Genomic DNA, 15,492 nt, shown 5'->3' with positions numbered 1-15,492 from the left:
AAAAATTTTGGGCATATTAGAAGTGTGTGGTACTCATTCTATTAGTCCATCTATACTAAGCTCCACCAGCTTTCAAATTACTAATAATTTTTAGCTGCATCTTGCCTGTAAAATAATTTTGGCCATATTTGCTGTGTGTGGTACTCATTCTCTTAGGCCATCTCTACTAAGCTCCACCAGCTTTCAAATTACTAATAATTTTTAGCTGCATATTGCCTGTAAAGTAAATTTGGGCATATTAGCAGTGTGTGGAACTCACTCTATTAGGCAATCTATACTAAGCTCCACCAGCTTTCAAATTACTAATAATTTTTAGCTGCATCTTGCCTGTAAAATAATTTTGGGCATATTAGCAGTGTGTGGTACTCATTCTATTAGGCCATCTATACTAAGCTACACCAGTTTTCAAATTACAAATAATTTTTAGCTGCATAATTTTGGGCATTTTAGCAGTATCTGGTACTCATTCTATTAGGCCATCTATACTAAGCTCCACCAGCTTTCAAATTACTACTAATTTTTAGCTGCATCTTGCCAGTAAAATAATGTTGGGCATATTAGCAGTGTGTGGTACTCATTCTATTAGGCCATCTATACTAAGCTCCACCAGCCTTCAAATGACTAATAATTTTTAGCTGCATCTTGCATGTAAAATAATTTTGGGCATATTAGCAGTGTGTGGTACTCATTCTATTAGGCCATCTATACTAAGCTCCACCAGCTTTAAAATTACTAATAATTTTTAGCTGCATCTTGCTTGTAAAATAATTTTGGGCATATTAGCAGTGTGTGGTACTCATTCTAATAGGCCATCTATGCTAAGCTCCACCAGCTTTCAAATTACTAATAATTTTTAGCTGCATCTTGCCTGTAAAATAATTTTGGGCATATTAGCAGTGTGTGGTACTCATTCTATTAGGCCATCTATACTAAGCTACACCAGTTTTCAAATTACAAATAATTTTTAGCTGCATAATTTTGGGCATTTTAGCAGTATCTGGTACTCATTCTATTAGGCCATCTATACTAAGCTCCACCAGCTTTCAAATTACTACTAATTTTTAGCTGCATCTTGCCAGTAAAATAATGTTGGGCATATTAGCAGTGTGTGGTACTCATTCTATTAGGCCATCTATACTAAGCTCCACCAGCCTTCAAATGACTAATAATTTTTAGCTGCATCTTGCATGTAAAATAATTTTGGGCATATTAGCAGTGTGTGGTACTCATTCTATTAGGCCATCTATACTAAGCTCCACCAGCTTTAAAATTACTAATAATTTTTAGCTGCATCTTGCTTGTAAAATAATTTTGGGCATATTAGCAGTGTGTGGTACTCATTCTAATAGGCCATCTATGCTAAGCTCCACCAGCTTTCAAATTACTAATAATTTTTAGCTGCATCTTGCCTGTAAAATAATTTTGGGCATATTAGCAGTGTGTGGTACTCATTCTATTATGCCATCTATACTAAGCTCCACCAGCTTTCAAATTTCTAATAATTTTTAGCTGCATCTTTCCTGTAAAATAATTTTGGGCATATTAGCAGTGTGTGGTACTCATTCTATTAGGCCATCTATACTAAGCTCCACCAGCTTTCAAATTGCTAATAATTTTTAGCTGCATCTTGCCTGTAAAATAATTTTGGGCATATTTGCAGTGTGTGGTACTCATTTTATTAGGCTATCTATACTAAGCTCCACCAGCTTTCAAATTACTAATAATTTTTAGCTGCATCTTGCCTGTAAAATAATTTTGTGCATATTAGCAGTGTGTGGTACTCATTCTATTAGGCCATCTATTCTAAGCTCCACCAGCTTTCAAATTACTAATAATTTTTAGCTGCATCTTGCCTGTAAAATAATTTTGGCCATATTAGCAGTGTGTGGTACTCATTCTATTAGGCCATCTATACTAAGCTCCACCAGCTTTCAAATTACTAATAATATTGAGCTGCATATTGCCTGTAAAGTAATTTTGGGCATATTAGCAGTGTGTGGCACTCACTCTATTAGGCCATCTATACTAAGCTCCACCAGCTTTCAAATTACTAATAATTTTGAGCTGCATATTGCCTGTAAAATAATTTTGGGCATATTAGCAGTGTGTGTTACTCATTCTATTAGGCCATCTATACTAAGCTCCACCAGCTTTCAAATTACTAATAATTTTTAGCTGCATCTTGCCTGTAATATAATTTTGGCCATATTAGCAGTGTGTGGTACTCATTCTATTAGGCCATCTCTACTAAGCTCCACCAGCTTTCAAATTACTAATAATTTTAAGCTGCATCTTGCCTGTAAAATAATTTTGGCCATATTAGCAGTGTTTGGTACTCATTCTATTAGGCCATCTATACTAAGCTCCACAAGCTTTCAAATTACTAACAATTTTTAGCTGCATCTTGCCTGTAAAGTAATTTTGGGCATATTAGCAGTGTGTGGAACTCACTCTATTAGGCCATCTATACTAACCTCCACCAGCTTTCAAATAACTAATAATTTTTAGCAGCATCTTGCTTGTAAAATAATTTTGGGCATATTAGCAGTGTGTGGTACTGATTCTATTAGGCTATCTTTACTAAGCTCCACCAGCTTTCAAATTACTAATAATTTTTAGCTGCATCTTGCCTGTAAAATAATTTTGGGCATATTAGCAGTGTGTGGTACTCACTCTATTAGGCCATCTATACTGAGCTCCACCAGCTTTCAAATTACTAATAATTTATAGCTGCATCTTGCCTGTAAAATAATTTTGGGCATATTAGCAGTGTGTGGTACTCATTCTATTAGGACATCTATACTAATCTCCACCAGCTTTCAAATTACTAATAATTTTTAGCTGCATCTTGCCTGTAAAATTATTTTGGGCATATGAGCAGTGTGTGGTACTCATTCTATTGGGCCTTCTATACTAAGCTCCACAAGCTTTCAAATTACTAATAATTTTTAGCTGCATCTTGCCTGTAAAATTATTTTGGGCATATTAGCAGTGTGTGGCACTCATTCTATTAGGTCATCTATTCTAAGCTCCACCAACTTTCAAATTACTAATAACTTTTAGCTGCATCTTGCCTGTAAAATTATTTTCGGCATATTAGCAGTGTGTGGTACTCACTCTATTAGGCCATCTATACTAAGCTCCACCAGCTTTCAAATTACTAATAATTTATAGCTGCATCTTGCCTGTAAAATAATTTTGGGCATATTAGCAGTGTGTGGTACTCATTCTATTATACCATCTATGCTAAACTCCACCAGCTTTCAAATTACTAATAATTTTTAGCTGCATCTTGCCTGTAAAATTATTTTGGGCATATTAGCAGTGTGTGGTACTCATTCTATTTGGCCATCTATACTTAGCTCCACCAGCTTTCAAATTACTAATAATTTTAAGCTGCATCTTGCCTGTAAAATTATTTTGGGCATATTAGCAGTGTGTGGTACTCATTCTACTAGGCCGTCTATACTAAGCTCCACCAGCTTTCAAATTGCTAATAATTTTTAGCAGCATTTGCCTGTAAAATAATTTTGGGCATATTAGCAGAATGTGGTACTCATTCTATTAGGCCATCTATACTAAGCTCCACCAGCTTTCAAATTACTAATAATTTTTAGCTGCATCTTGCCTGTAATATAATTTTGGCCATATTAGCAGTGTGTGGTACTCATTCTATTAGGCCATCTATACTAAGCTCCACCAGCTTTCAAATTACTAATAATTTTTAGCTGCATCTTGCCTGTAAAATAATTTTGGCCATATTAGCAGTGTGTGGTACTGATTCTATTAGGCCATCTATACTAAGCTCCAGCAGCTTTCAAATTACTAATAATTTTGAGCTGCATATTGCCTGTAAAGTAATTTTGGGCATATTAGCAGTGTGTGGCACTCACTCTATTAGGCCATCTATACTAAGCTCCACCAGCTTTCAAATTACTAATAATTTTGAGCTGCATATTGCCTGTAAAATAATTTTGGGCATATTAGCAGTGTGTGGTACTCATTCTATTAGGCCATCTATACTAAGCTCCACCAGCTTTCAAATTACTAATAATTTTTAGCTGCATCTTGCCTGTAATATAATTTTGGCCATATTAGCAGTGTGTGGTACTCATTCTATTAGGCCATCTATACTAAGCTCCACCAGCTTTCAAATTACTAATAATTTTTAGCTGCATCTTGCCTGTAAAATAATTTTGGCCATATTAGCAGTGTGTGGTACTCATTCTATTAGGCCATCTATACTAAGCTCCACAAGCTTTCAAATTACTAACAATTTTTAGCTTCATCTTGCCTGTAAAGTAATTTTGGGCATATTAGCATTGTGTGGAACTCACTCTATTAGGCCACCTATACTAACCTCCACCAGCTTTCAAATTACTAATAATTTTTAGCAGCATCTTGCTTGTAAAATTATTTTGAGCATATTAGCAGTGTGTGGTACTCATTCTATTAGGCCATCTATACTAAGCTCCACCAGCTTTCAAATTACTAATAATTTTTAGCTGCATCTTGCCTATAAAATTATTTTGGGCATATTAGCAGTGTGTGGTACTCATTCTATTAGGCCATCTATACTAAGCTCCACCAGCTTTCAAATTACTAATAATTTTTAGCTGCATCTTGCCTGTAAAATAATTTTCGTCATATTAGCAGTGTGTGGTACTCATTCTATTAGGCCATCTATACTAAGCTCCACCAGCTTTCAAATTACTAATAATTTTAAGCTGCATCTTGCCTGTAAAATTATTTTGGGCATATTAGCAGTGTGGTACTCATTCTATTAGGTCATCTATACTAAGCTCCACCAGCTTTCAAATTACTAATAACTTTTAGCTGCATCTTGCCTGTAAAATTATTTTGGGCATATTAGCAGTGTGTGGTACTCACTCTATTAGGCCATCTATACTGAGCTCCACCAGCTTTCAAATTACTAATAATTTATAGCTGCATCTTGCCTGTAAAATAATTTTGGGCATATTAGCAGTGTGTGGTACTCATTCTATTAGGACATATATACTAAGCTCCACCAGCTTTCAAATTACTTATAAGTTTTAGCTGCATCTTGCCTGTAAAATTATTTTGGGCATATGAGCAGTGTGTGGTACTCATTCTATTGGACCATCTATACTAAGCTCCACAAGCTTTCAAATTACTAATAATTTTTAGCTGCATCTTGCCTGTAAAATTATTTTGGGCATATTAGCAGTGTGTGGTAGTCATTCTATTAGGTCATCTATACTAAGCTCCACCAACTTTCAAATTACTAATAACTTTTAGCTGCATCTTGCCTGTAAAATTATTTTCGGCATATTAGCAGTGTGTGGTACTCACTCTATTAGGCCATCTATACTAAGCTCCACCAGCTTTCAAATTACTAATAATTTATAGCTGCATCTTGCCTGTAAAATAATTTTGGGCATATTAGCAGTGTGTGGTACTCATTCTATTATACGATCTATACTAAGCTCTGCCAGCTTTCAAATTACTAATAATTTTTAGCTGCATCTTGCCTGTAAAATTATTTTGGGCATATTAGCATTGTGTGATACTCATTCTATTAGGCCATCTATACTAAGCTCCACCAGCTTTCAAATTACTAATAATTTTTAGCTGCATCTTGCCTGTAAAATTTATTTGGGCATATTAGCAGTGTGTGGTACTCATTCTATTAGGCCATCTATACTAAGCTCCACCAGCTTTCAAATTACTAATAATTTTTAGCTGCATCTTGCCTGTAAGATAATTTTGGGCATATTAGCAGTGTGTGGTACTCATTCTATTAGGCCATCTATACTAAGCTCCACCAGCTTTCAAATTACTAATAATTTTTAACTGCATCTTGCCTGTAAAATTATTTTGGGCATATTAGCAGTGTGTGGTACTCATTCTATTAGGTCATCTATACTAAGCTCCACCAGCTTTCAAATTACTAATAACTTTTAGCTGCATCTTGCCTGTAAAATTATTTTGGGCATATTAGCAGTGTGTTGTACTCACTCTATTAGGCCATCTATACTAAGCTCCACCAGCTTTCAAATTACTAATAATTTATAGCTGCATCTTGCCTGTAAAATAATTTTGGGCATATTAGCAGTGTGTGGTACTCATTCTTTTAGGCCATCTATACTAAGCTCCACCAGCTTTCAAAATACTAATAATTTTTAGCTGCATCTTGCCTGTAAAAAATTTTGGCCATATTAGCAGTGTGTGGTACTCATTCTATTAGGCCATCTATACTAAGCTCCACCAGCTTTCAAATTACTAATAATCTTTAGCTGCATATTGCCTGTAAAGTAATTTTGGGCATATTAGCAGTGTGTGGTACTCATTCTATTAGGCCATCTATACTAAGCTCCACCAGCTTTCAAATTACTAACAATTTTTAGCTGCATCTTGCCTGTAAAATAGTTTTTGACATATTAGCAGTGTGTGGTAATCATTCTATTAGGCCATCTATACTCAGCTCCACCAGCTTTCAAATTACTTATTATTTTTAGCTGCATAATTTTGGGCATATTAGCAGTGTGTGGTACTCATTCTATTAGGCCATCTATACTAAGCTCCACCAGCTTTCAAATTACTACTAACTTTTAGCTGCATCTTGCCTGTAAAATAATTTTGGGCATATTAGCAGTGTGTGGTACTCATTCTATTAAGCCATCTATACTAAGCTCCATCAGCGTTTAAATTACTACTAATTTTTAGCTGCATCTTGCCTGTAAAATAATTTTGGGCATGTTAGCAGTGTGTGGTACTCATTCTATTTGGCCATCTATACTAAGCTCCACCAGCTTTCAAATTACTAATAATTTTTAGCTGCATCTTGCCTGTAAAATTATTTTGGGCATATTAGCAGTGTGTGGTACTCATTCTACTAGGCAGTCTATAGTAAGCTCCACCAGCTTTCAAATTGCTAATAATTTTTAGCAGCATCTTGCCTGTAAAATAATTTTGGGCATATTAGCAGTGTGTGGTACTCATTCTATTAGGCCATCTATACTAAGCTCCACCAGCTTTCAAACTACTAATAATTTTTTGCTGCATCTTGCCTGTAATATTATTTTGGCCATATTAGCAGTGTGTGGTACTCATTCTATTAGGCCATCTATACTAAGCTCCACCAGCTTTCAAATTACTAATAATTTTTAGCTGCATCTTGCCTGTAAAATAATTTTGGCCATATTAGCAGTGTGTGGTACTCATTCTATTAGGCCATCTATACTAAGCTCCACCAGCTCTCAAATTACTAATAATTTTGAGCTGCATATTGCCTGTAAAGTAATTTTGGGCATATTAGCAGTGTGTGGCACTCACTCTTTTAGGCCATCTGTACTAAGCTCCACCAGATTTCAAATTACTAATAATTTTGAGCTGCATATTGCCTGTAAAATAATTTTGGGCATATTAGCAGTGTGTGGTACTCATTCTATTAGGCCATCCATACTAAGCTCCACCAGCTTTCAAATTACTAATAATTTTTAGCTGCATCTTGCCTGTAATATAATTTTGGCCATATTAGCAGTGTGTGGTACTCATTCTATTAGGCCATCTATACTAAGCTCCACCAGCTTTCAAATTACTAATAATTTTTAGCTGCATCTTGCCTGTAAAATAATTTTGGCCATTTTAGCAGTGTGTGGTACTCATTCTATTAGGCCATCTATACTAAGCTCCACCAGCTTTCAAATTACCAATAATTTTGAGCTGCATATTGCCTGTAAAGTAATTTTGGGCATATTAGCAGTGTGTGGAACTCACTCTATTAGGCCATCTATACTAAGCTCCACCAGCTTTCAAATTACTAATAATTTTTAGCTGCATCTTGCCTGTAAAATTATTTTGGGCATATTAGCAGTGTGTGGTACTCATTCTATTAGGCCATCTATACTAAGCTCCACCATCTTTAAAATTACTAATAATTGTTAGCTGCATCTTGCCTGTAAAATAATTTTGGTCATATTAGCAGTGTGTGGTACTCATTCTAATAGGCCATCTATACTAAGCTCCACCAGCTTTCAAATTACTAATAATTTTTAGCTGCATCTTGCCTGTAAAATAATGTTGGGCTTATTAGCAGTGTGTGGTACTCATTCTATTAGGCCACCTATACTAAGCTCCACCAGCTTTCAAATTACTAATAATTTTTAGCTGCATCTTGCCTTTAAAATTATTTTGGGCATATTAGCAGTGTGTGGTACTCATTCTATTAGGTCATCTGTACTAAGCTCCACCAACTTTCAAATTACTAATAACTTTTAGCTGCATCTTGCCTGTAAAATTATTTTGGGCATATTAGCAGTGTGTGGTACTCACTCTATTAGGCCATCTATACTAAGCTCCACCAGCTTCAAATTACTAATAATTTATAGCTGCATCTTGCCTGTAAAATAATTTTGGGAATATTAGCAGTGTGTGGTACTCATTCTATTATACCATCTATACTAAGCTCTGCCAGCTTTCAAATTACTAATAATTTTTAGCTGCATCTTGCCTGTAAAATTATTTTGGGCATATTAGCAGTGTGTGGTACTCATTCTATTAGGCCATCTATACTAAGCTCCACCAGCTTTCAAATTACTAATAATTTTTAGCTGCATCTTGCCTGTAAAATTATTTTGGGCATATAAGCAGTGTGTGGTACTCATTCTATTAGGCCATCTATACTAAGCTCCATCAGCTTTTAAATTACTACTAATTTTTAGCTGCATCTTGCCTGTAAAATAATTTTGGGCATATTAGCAGTGTGTGGTACTCATTCTATTTGGCCATCTATACTAAGCTCCACCAGCCTTCAAATTACTAATAATTTTTAGCTGCATCTTGCCTGTAAAATTATTTTGGGCATATTAGCAGTGTGTGGTACTCATTCTACTAGGCAGTCTATAGTAAGCTCCACCAGCTTTCAAATTGCTAATAATTTTTAGCAGCATCTTGCCTGTAAAATAATTTTGGGCATATTAGCAGTGTGTGGTACTCATTCTATTAGGCCATCTATACTAAGCTCCACCAGCTTTCAAATTACTAATAATTTTTAGCTGCATCTTGCCTGTAATATTATTTTGGCCATATTAGCAGTATGTGGTACTCATTCTATTAGGCCATCTATACTAAGCTCCACCAGCTTTCAAATTACTAATAATTTTTAGCTGCATCTTGCCTGTAAAATAATTTTGGCCATATTAGCAGTGTGTGGTACTCATTCTATTAGGCCATCTATACTAAGCTCCACCAGCTTTCAAATTACTAATAATTTTGAGCTGCATATTGCCTGTAAAGTAATTTTGGGCATATTAGCAGTGTGTGGCACTCACTCTATTAGGCCATCTGTACTAAGCTCCACCAGATTTCAAATTACTAATAATTTTGAGCTGCATATTGCCTGTAAAATAATTTTGGGCATATTAGCAGTGTGTGGTACTCATTCTATTAGGCCATCTATACTAAGCTCCACCAGCTTTCAAATTACTAATAATTTTTAGCTGCATCTTGCCTGTAATATAATTTTGGCCATATTAGCAGTGTGTGGTATTCATTCTATTAGGCCATCTACACTAAGCTCCACCAGCTTTCAAATTACTAATAATTTTTAGCTGCATCTTGCCTGTAAAATAATTTTGGCCATATTAGCAGTGTGTGGTACTCATTCTATTAGGCCATCTATACTAAGCTCCACCAGCTTTCAAATTACCAATAATTTTGAGCTGCATATTGCCTGTAAAGAAATTTTGGGCATATTAGCAGTGTGTGGAACTCACTCTATTAGGCCATCTATACTAAGCTCCACCAGCTTTCAAATTACTAATAATTTTTAGCTGCATCTTGCCTGTAAAATTATTTTGGGCATATTAGCAGTGTGTGGTACTCATTCTATTAGGCCATCTATACTAAGCTCCACCATCTTTAAAATTACTAATAATTTTTAGCTGCATCTTGCCTGTAAAATAATTTTGGTCATATTAGCAGTGTGTGGTACTCATTCTAATAGGCCATCTATACTAAGCTCCACCAGCTTTCAAATTACTAATAATTTTTAGCTGCATCTTGCCTGTAAAATAATGTTGGGCTTATTAGCAGTGTGTGGTACTCATTCTATTAGGCCACCTATACTAAGCTCCACCAGCTTTCAAATTACTAATAATTTTTAGCTGCATCTTGCCTGTAAAATTATTTTGGGCATATTAGCAGTGTGTGGTACTCATTCTATTAGGTCATCTATACTAAGCTCCACCAACTTTCAAATTACTAATAACTTTTAGCTGCATCTTGCCTGTAAAATTATTTTCGGCATATTAGCAGTGTGTGGTACTCACTCTATTAGGCCATCTATACTAAGCTCCACCAGCTTCAAATTACTAATAATTTATAGCTGCATCTTGCCTGTAAAATAATTTTGGGAATATTAGCAGTGTGTGGTACTCATTCTATTATACCATCTATACTAAGCTCTGCCAGCTTTCAAATTACTAATAATTTTTAGCTGCATCTTGCCTGTAAAATTATTTTGGGCATATTAGCAGTGTGTGGTACTCATTCTATTAGGCGATCTATACTAAGCTCCACCAGCTTTCAAATTACTAATAATTTTTAGCTGCATCTTGCCTGTAAAATTATTTTGGGCATATTAGCAGTGTGTGGTACTCATTCTATTAGGCCATCTATACTAAGCTCCAACAGCTTTCAAATTACTAATAATTTTTAGCTGCATCTTGCCTGTAAGATAATTTTGGGCATATTAGCAGTGTGTGGTACTCATTCTATTAGGCCATCTATACTAAGCTCCACCAGCTTTCAAATTACTAATAATTTTTAGCTGCATCTTGCCTGTAAAATTATTTTGGGCATATTAGCAGTGTGTGGTGCTCATTCTATTAGGTCATCTATACTAAGCTCCACCAGCTTTCAAATTACTAATAACTTTTAGCTGCATCTTGCCTGTAAAATTATTTTGGGCATATTAGCAGTGTGTGGTACTCACTCTATTAGGCCATCTATACTAAGCTCCACCAGCTTTCAAATTACTAATAATTTATAGCTGCATCTTGCCTGTAAAATAATTTTGGGCATATTAGCAGTGTGTGGTACTCATTCTATTAGGCCATCTATACTAAGCTCCACCAGCTTTCAAATTACTAATAATTTTTAGCTGCATCTTGCCTGTAAAATAATTTTGGCCATATTAGCGGTGTGTGGTACTCATTCTATTAGGCCATCTATACTAAGCTCCACCAGCTTTCAAATTACTAATAATCTTTAGCTGCATATTGCCTGTAAAGTAATTTTGGGCATATTAGCAGTGTGTGGCACTCACTCTATTAGGCCATCTGTACTAAGCTCCACCAGATTTCACATTACTAATAATTTTGAGCTGCATATTGCCTGTAAAATAATTTTGGGCATATTAGCAGTGTGTGGTACTCATTCTATTAGGCCATCTATACTAAGCTCCACCAGCTTTCAACTTACTAATAATTTTTAGCTGCATCTTGCCTGTAATATAATTTTGGCCATATTAGCAGTGTGTGGTACTCATTCTATTAGGCCATCTATACTAAGCTCCACCAGCTTTCAAATTACTAATAATTTTTAGCTGCATCTTGCCTGTAAAATAATTTTGGCCATTTTAGCAGTGTGTGGTACTCATTCTATTAGGCCATCTATACTAAGCTCCACCAGCTTTCAAATTACCAATAATTTTGAGCTGCATAATTTTGGGCATATTAGCAGTGTGTGGAACTCACTCTATTAGGCCATCTATACTAAGCTCCACCAGCTTTCAAATTACTAATAATTTTTAGCTGCATCTTGCCTGTAAAATTATTTTGGGCATATTAGCAGTGTGTGGTACTCATTCTATTAGGCCATCTATACTAAGCTCCACCATCTTTAAAATTACTAATAATTTTTAGCTGCATCTTGCCTGTAAAATAATTTTGGTCATATTACCAGTGTGTGGTACTCATTCTAATAGGCCATCTATACTAAGCTCCACCAGCTTTCAAATTACTAATAATTTTTAGCTGCATCTTGCCTGTAAAATAATGTTGGGCTTATTAGCAGTGTGTGGTACTCATTCTATTAGGCCACCTATACTAAGCTCCACCAGCTTTCAAATTACTAATAATTTTTAGCTGCATCTTGCCTGTAAAATTATTTTGGGCATATTAGCAGTGTGTGGTACTCATTCTATTAGGTCATCTATACTAAGCTCCACCAACTTTCAAATTACTAATAACTTTTAGCTGCATCTTGCCTGTAAAATTATTTTCGGCATATTAGCAGTGTGTGGTACTCACTCTATTAGGCCATCTATACTAAGCTCCACCAGCTTCAAATTACTAATAATTTATAGCTGCATCTTGCCTGTAAAATAATTTTGGGAATATTAGCAGTGTGTGGTACTCATTCTATTATACCATCTATACTAAGCTCTGCCAGCTTTCAAATTACTAATAATTTTTAGCTGCATCTTGCCTGTAAAATTATTTTGGGCATATTAGCAGTGTGTGGTACTCATTCTATTAGGCCATCTATACTAAGCTCCACCAGCTTTCAAATTACTAATAATTTTTAGCTGCATCTTGCCTGTAAAATTATTTTGGGCATATTAGCAGTGTTGTACTCATTCTATTAGGCCATCTATACTAAGCTCCACCAGCTTTCAAATTACTAATAATTTTTAGCTGCATCTTGCCTGTAAGATAATTTTGGGCATATTAGCAGTGTGTGGTACTCATTCTATTAGGCCATCTATACTAAGCTCCACCAGGTTTCAAATTACTAATAATTTTTAGCTGCATCTTGCCTGTAAAATTATTTTGGGCATATTAGCAGTGTGTGGTACTCATTCTATTAGGTCATCTATACTAAGCTCCACCAGCTTTCAAATTACTAATAACTTTTAGCTGCATCTTGCCTGTAAAATTATTTTGGGCATATTAGCAGTGTGTGGTACTCACTCTGTTAGGCCATCTATACTAAGCTCCACCAGCTTTCAAATTACTAATAATTTATAGCTGCATCTTGCCTGTAAAATAATTTTGGGCATATTAGCAGTGTGTGGTACTCATTCTATTAGGCCATCTATACTAAGCTCCACAAGCTTTCAAATTACTAATAATTTTTAGCTGCATCTTGCCTGTAAAATAATTTTGGCCATATTAGCAGTGTGTGGTACTCATTCTATTAGGCCATCTATACTAAGCTCCACCAGCTTTCAAATTACTAATAATCTTTAGCTGCATATTGCCTGTAAAGTAATTTTGGGCATATTAGCAGTGTGTGGTACTCATTCTATTAGGCCATCTATACTAAGCTCCACCAGATTTCAAATTACTAATAATTTTTAGCTGCATCTTGCCTGTAAAATAGTTTTTGACATATTAGCAGTGTGTGGTAATCATTCTATTAGGCCATCTATACTAAGCTCCACCAGCTTTCAAATTACTTATAATTTTTAGCTGCATAATTTTGGGCATATTAGCAGTGTGTGGTACTCATTCTATTAGGCCATCTATACTAAGCTCCACCAGCTTTCAAATTACTACTAACTTTTAGCTGCATCTTGCCTGTAAAATTATTTTGGGCATATTAGCAGTGTGTGGTACTCACTCTATTAGGCCATCTATACTAAGCTCCACCAGCTTTCAAATTACTAATAATTTATAGCTGCATCGTGCCTGTAAAATAATTTTGGGCATATTAGCAGTGTGTGGTACTCATTCTATTAGGCCATCTATACTAAGCTCCACCAGCTTTCAAATTACTAATAATTTTTAGCTGCATCTTGCCTGTAAAATAATTTTGGCCATATTAGCAGTGTGTGGTACTCATTCTATTAGGCCATCTATACTAAGCTCCACCAGCTTTCAAATTACTAATAATCTTTAGCTGCATATTGCCTTTAAAGTAATTTTGGGCATATTAGCAGTGTGTGGCAATCACTCTATTAGGCCATCTGTACTAAGCTCCACCAGATTTCAAATTACTAACAATTTTGAGCTGCATATTGCCTGTAAAATAATTTTGGGCATATTAGCAGTGTGTGGTACTCATTCTATTAGGCCATCTATACTAAGCTCCACCAGCTTTCAAATTACTAATAATTTTTAGCTGCATCTTGCCTGTAATATAATTTTGGCCATATGAGCAGTGTGTGGTACTCATTCTATTAGGCCATCTATACTAAGCTCCACCAGCTTTCAAATTACTAATAATTTTTAGCTGCATCTTGCCTGTAAAATAATTTTGGCCATTTTAGCAGTGTGTGGTACTCATTCTATTAGGCCATCTATACTAAGCTCCACCAGCTTTCAAATTACCAATAATTTTGAGCTGCATATTGCCTGTAAAGTAATTTTGGGCATATTAGCAGTGTGTGGAACTCACTCTATTAGGCCATCTATACTAAGCTCCACCAGCTTTCAAATTACTAATAATTTTTAGCTGCATCTTGCCTGTAAAATTATTTTGGGCATATTAGCAGTGTGTGGTACTCATTCTATTAGGCCATCTATACTAAGCTCCACCATCTTTAAAATTACTAATAATTTTTAGCTGCATCTTGCCTGTAAAATAATTTTGGTCATATTAGCAGTGTGTGGTACTCCTTCTAATAGGCCATCTATACTAAGCTCCACCAGCTTTCAAATTACTAATAATTTTTAGCTGCATCTTGCCTGTAAAATAATGTTGGGCTTATTAGCAGTGTGTGGTACTCATTCTATTAGGCCACCTATACTAAGCTCCACCAGCTTTCAAATTACTAATAATTTTTAGCTGCATCTTGCCTGTAAAATTATTTTGGGCATATTAGCAGTGTGTGGTACTCATTCTATTAGGTCATCTATACTAAACTCCACCAACTTTCAAATTACTAATAACTTTTAGCTGCATCTTGCCTGTAAAATTATTTTCGGCATATTAGCAGTGTGTGGTACTCACTCTATTAGGCCATCTATACTAAGCTCCACCAGCTTCAAATTACTAATAATTTATAGCTGCATCTTGCCTGTAAAATAATTTTGGGAATATTAGCAGTGTGTGGTACTCATTCTATTATACCATCTATACTAAGCTCTGCCAGCTTTCAAATTACTAATAATTTTTAGCTGCATCTTGCCTGTAAAATTATTTTGGGCATATTAGCAGTGTGTGGTACTCATTCTATTAGGCCATCTATACTAAGCTCCACCAGCTTTCAAATTACTAATAATTTTTAGCTGCATCTTGCCTGTAAAATTATTTTGGGCATATTAGCAGTGTGTGGTACTCATTCTATTAGGCCATCTATACTAAGCTCCACCAGCTTTCAAATTACTAATAATTTTTAGCTGCATCTTGCCTGTAAGATAATTTTGGGCATATTAGCAGTGTGTGGTACTCATTCTATTAGGCCATCTATACTAAGCTCCACCAGCTTTCAAATTACTAATAATTTTTAGCTGCATCTTGCCTGTAAAATTATTTTGGGCATATTAGCAGTGTGTGGTA

This window comes from Phyllobates terribilis, unplaced genomic scaffold, assembly GCF_046119375.1.
Source record: "Phyllobates terribilis strain yellow unplaced genomic scaffold, ASM4611937v1 Scaffold_9__5_contigs__length_417890890, whole genome shotgun sequence".
Classification (NCBI taxonomy): domain Eukaryota; kingdom Metazoa; phylum Chordata; class Amphibia; order Anura; family Dendrobatidae; genus Phyllobates; species Phyllobates terribilis.
The sequence above is the reverse complement of the archived record's forward strand: the minus strand, read 5'-3'. Positions refer to the sequence as shown.